Below are 5008 nucleotides of genomic sequence, written 5' to 3'. Positions count from 1 at the left end.
TACTACCATTGGCTTCCGTACACAAAAGGCCCGTTTGCAGTGGTGTCGGGCACATTCCGTCTGGAATCTCACTGAATGGAGTAGAACTGCTTCATTGATGAGTTCCGCTTCCAACCGAATCCCAATTATCAGCGAAGACGTCTCTGGAGACGCTCTGGACAGTGCTGGGACACCAACCTGACGGTCGCCCGTCGTACGGACCGACAGCCAGGAGTGATGGTCTGGGGTGCCACTTCTTTTCATAGCAGGACACCTTTGGTCGACATCCGCGGCAACCTACTAGCACAGCGGTATGTCGACGATATTCTACGCTTCATTATGTTGCCGTTGACGGCAATCCATCCTGGGCATGCATTTCAGCAAGATAATGCCCGCCTGTACACAGCGAGCTTTTCTACTGCTTGTCTTCGTGCTTGACGAACCCTAACTTGGCCAGCAAGATCGCCGGATCTTTTCTCAGTTGAGAAAAAAACTCCTCCCGAACAGGCCTTGGAAGGCTCAAAGGTACCGACCGGCCCCCGTGTCATCCTCAGCCCACAGGCGTCATTGGATGCGGATATGGAGGGGCATGTGGTCAGCACACCGCTCTCCCGGCCGTATGTCAGTTTCCGTGACCGGAGCCGCTACTTCTCAATCAAGTAGCTTCTCAGTTTGCCTGAGTGCACCCCGCTTGCCAACAGCGCTCGGCAGACCGGATGGGCACCCATCCAAGTGCTAACCCAGCCCGTCAGTGCTTAACTTCGGTTATCTGAAGGGAACTGGTGTTACCACTGCGGCAAGGCCGTTGGCCCTCAATTGAGAACGTTTGGGCCATTATGGGCAGCGCCCTGCATCGGCTCCGGATTGTGACGATCTAACGCGCCAATTGGATACAATTTGGCTTGATATCCCTTGCTAACAAAGAAATTCGATACGTTGTGCCGTTTCCGAGTTAATCAGCACTGAAGTTGGCCAATCAGGACGTTTCGCGCAAATTCAAGCCGCCCGCCAGAGACGGCCTCACAAAATGTGTTCATTTCGTTTCCTAAAACCAAACAAGAGAGCGATACAAGAACTGAACATGGGAAGATAGTAAGGATCGAGCCCGAGCCAAAGGCTTGAGCCGTCCCGTGCGCTACCATCTAAATCATGATAGTAACTGACACTAAGTGTATCTGGCGGGCCTCTTGAATTTGCTCACGCAACGACATGATAGCCTTAACTTCGATACTAATTATCTGGGAACAGCGCAAGGTATCGAATTTTTTCGTAAGAATTGCTCTTCAGCACAACCTAGCCTGCAACACCCTTACAAGCTTTCCCCACTGTTTCTGACCATCCTGTATAATGCGAATGTGGAATCATTGAGTTCTGGTGAGCCAGTCTCAACGCCAAGCACGATATCAACAGTCTCACCTGAGTAGTGCCCAGGAAAAGAGACATACTGTTGTCTCGGCGGTGCATGGTAATAGAATCATGGCACGTACTTTCAGACATGGTTTGTATGCAGCAAGATAGACAAAAGGGTTTCGGGTATTCATTATACAACAAAATACATGCCTCTTTGAGTGCTACCATTCGCAAAAAACTCCGTTTCGTTATTTTGAACCATTACTGAAACATGATAGAACTCACGACCATAGGGTTCATGTCAGAACTGGGCGCCCTGCACGTGACCCTCTTGTCGGCACACAAACCAGACGATAAGGGAGATAGATACCGCTCTATTCAAACTTTGAATACAATTTGTATATGCTAGCTACATTTCACACACAGCTTTGTATGACCTAAAACAAACCATACGCAAAGTCTACACAATGTGTTTTTATAATTGCAAGCCCTTAGATTTCGTCCAATGAGTTACTTAATGTCGATTCAGCAACTGGTAAAAAATTCGAGTGGCAGGAGAGGCTACACCTATCGCCACACTTAGCACATTATGTAATTGACATCATGAAGATTGGAGCAGCACGTGACAGCGGAGAAGTGTAACATCGACAGTCTGCAGCACACAGGGTGTCGTAATGCTAATCCTCTACTGCTGCTAACTGTTCTAGATGGAACTCTCTAGTGGCCACTGGCCTTCACCTGGGCGAATGAGGTCCAGTGGGGGACGAACCTAGATGCAGGGAGGATGGTATGAAGTAGCAAGAGGGCATTAGTTACCGGCCCTGGAGCATCTGGCTCCCCCAGGTGAGCGAACAGCTGGCTGGCGGTGTGTGGCGGGTAGAGGCGGCATGCGTCCGTTGCCAGCAGGGCCAGCTGCTCGTCGTCAGTGAGCAATCGCATCAGCCGAAATGCCTTCAGCCCGTGCACACCCCACAGTGCGGACGCCACCATGCGCTCGCTGCCCGCTCGCAGGTGCACCATGCTCACCAGCGACATCACTGCACACACACACTGACACAGCTATCACCACGCCTTATAGTGACACATATGCACAAACACAACGTACACCGAAGCGTCAAAGAAACTGGTATAGGCATGGGTATTCAAATACAGAGATATGTAAACAGGCAAAATACGGCGCGACGGTCGCCAACGCCTATATAAGACAACAAGTTTCTGGTGCACTTTTTAGATCGGTTATTGCTGCTACAGTGGCAGGGTATCAAGATTTAAGTGAGTTTCATCGTGGTGTTACAGTTAGTGCACGAGCGATGGGACACAGCATCTCCGAGGTAGTGATGAAGTGGGGATTTTCACGTATGACTATTTCACGAGTGTACCGTGAATATCAGGAATACGGTAAAACAGCAAGTCTCCGACATCGCCACGGCCGGAAAAGTTTGCTACAAGCACGGGACCAACAATGACTGAAGAGTCGTTAAACGCGACAAAAGTGCAACCTTTCCGCAAATTGATGCAGATTTCAATGCTGGGCCATCAACAAGTGTCACCGTGAGAACTATTCAAAGAAACATCATCGATATGGGCTTTCGGAGCCGAAGGCCCACTCATGTACCCTTGCTGACTGAACGACACGAAGCCTTACGCCTCGTCTGGGCCCGTCAACACCGACATAGGACTGTTGATGACTGGAAACATGTTGCCTGGTTGGAACAATCTCATTTCAAATTGTATCGGGCGGATGGAGGTCTGCAGGTATGGGTACAACTTCATGAATCCATGAACCCTGCATGTCACCAGGGGAGTTTTCAAGCTGGTGGAGGCTGTGTAATGGTGTGGGGCGTCTGCAGTTGGAGTGATAATGGGACCCCTGATACGTCTAGATACGGATCTGAGAGGTGACACGTATGTAAGCATCCTGTCTGATAACTTGCATCCATTCATGTGTATTGTGCACTCTGACGGACTTGGGCAATTCTAGCGGGACAATGCGACACCCCACACGTCCAGAATTGCTACAGAGTGGCTCCAAGAACTCTCTTCTGAGTTTAAACACTTCCGCTGGCCAGCAATCTCCCCAGATATGAACATTATTATGTCTGGGATGCCTTGCAACGTGCTGTTCAGAAAAGATCTCCAGTCCCTCATACTCTTACCGATTTATGGACATCACTGCAGGATTCATGGAGTCAATTCTCTCCAGCACTACATCAGACATTAGTCAAACTCCATTCCACGTCGTGTTGCGGCGCTTCCGCGTGCTCGCGGGGGTTCTACATGATGTTAGGCAGGTGTACCAGTTTCTTTGGCTCTATAGTGTGTATACTCAGAACACTTACACAACGTTTTAAACAAACAAGTTAACATAGCTCCAATCCTCCACTTTTGGCCAAGGTTTCTTGGTTATTAAGTAATCACCCTCTCATTTATTCCCCCTTGGTAACCCATTTTCCTCACTACCAGCTCGCCCTATGACTGGCTGATAAGAACCATTACTGTATAACAAGTCATATATAAAACAGCCCACTCAGCTCCTTGAGTGAAGAATGAAAGAAATCGACATAGCTATCGCAAGCACACTCACAATACAAATACACACATACAAAAACATATAACAAAATATTAATTTTGGTCTGGAGCGTGGGCAACATCGTCTCACAAATGCAAAAACTGTAAGTCCCTAACTAAAGATACCCAGTTGGGATTCGCTTTACCTAACTGGTGATCTTGCTGGGCTATTTAGCTGAATAACACAAAGTCCTTCAGCAGCCACACTGCCCTCAGGAGTAGGAAATGATAGACGTGAAAAAATCGTGTTAAGTGATTCTTCCGTCGCTTCTTGGTAGAACAACATACTAATAAATGAAAAAAAATTACACTGCGTATGTTCTGCAGAATATACATAATAGTGGTTTTTTTTTCATTTATTATGTAAAAGAATTTAAAAATTCACAATTAGTACATTACACAGAGACCAGTACTTCACCACTAGTGTCAACAACACGAGCTAAACGACCACCTTGGTTTGCATTCGGCGACACATGTAACACCGTACTACGCATAATATGTTACGGAAATGAAATGACTTCATTCGTAACTAATGTTGAAATTCGCATATTAGCTCTAGTTCGTTTTTGATTTGAAACCATTACATGTAATTATACTTTTTGTCACAAAATATTGAGTCCCATAGATAAGCAATTGACTACATTCCCAGAGTATGTCACTGGGTACATTTGTACACGTGTCCATTCCGTATTCAGCTGCTTTGTGGCCTGAGAAGAGCATTGCGGCAAGTTTTATAAATAAGATAGTGGTCTTCATTTGACAAGTCTCGAAGTGCTTGGGTCATAATTGTTCAATTACTCCTTCTACATACAGAAGGCATGTTTCTTACATTTTGTCTGTAAGTTAAGGGAATCACGATAAAAATTGGCACTACATGTATGCTACACTATATGTTCAACCAAATGGATGAATAGAGGAGGTCGTATGGCATTTGCAGTCAAGAAGATATGTTGGCAGCCCACTAATCACACTACCGACTGCTATTTCTGTATGGCTTCGCCTATAAACAAGGGAATCTCCAGGAAGAAAAAAATCAACAGTTGTGTACCCTAATATACTGGTATCCTCTGCAATTCGCCTTGTATTTCATGACAACGAACTTCCTGTTCCT

At 46.6% G+C, this 5008-nt stretch overlaps 1 pseudogene; it reads right to left on the bottom strand.

The window, feature by feature from the left end:
- Positions 1 to 671: 671 nt before the first annotated feature.
- On the bottom strand, positions 672 to 789 carry LOC126261433 (5S ribosomal RNA; annotated as a pseudogene).
- Positions 790 to 5008: the final 4219 nt, after the last annotated feature.

This window comes from Schistocerca nitens, chromosome 5 (genome assembly GCF_023898315.1).
Source record: "Schistocerca nitens isolate TAMUIC-IGC-003100 chromosome 5, iqSchNite1.1, whole genome shotgun sequence".
NCBI lineage: Eukaryota > Metazoa > Arthropoda > Insecta > Orthoptera > Acrididae > Schistocerca > Schistocerca nitens.
This window is presented reverse-complemented; position numbering and strand designations above follow the sequence as displayed.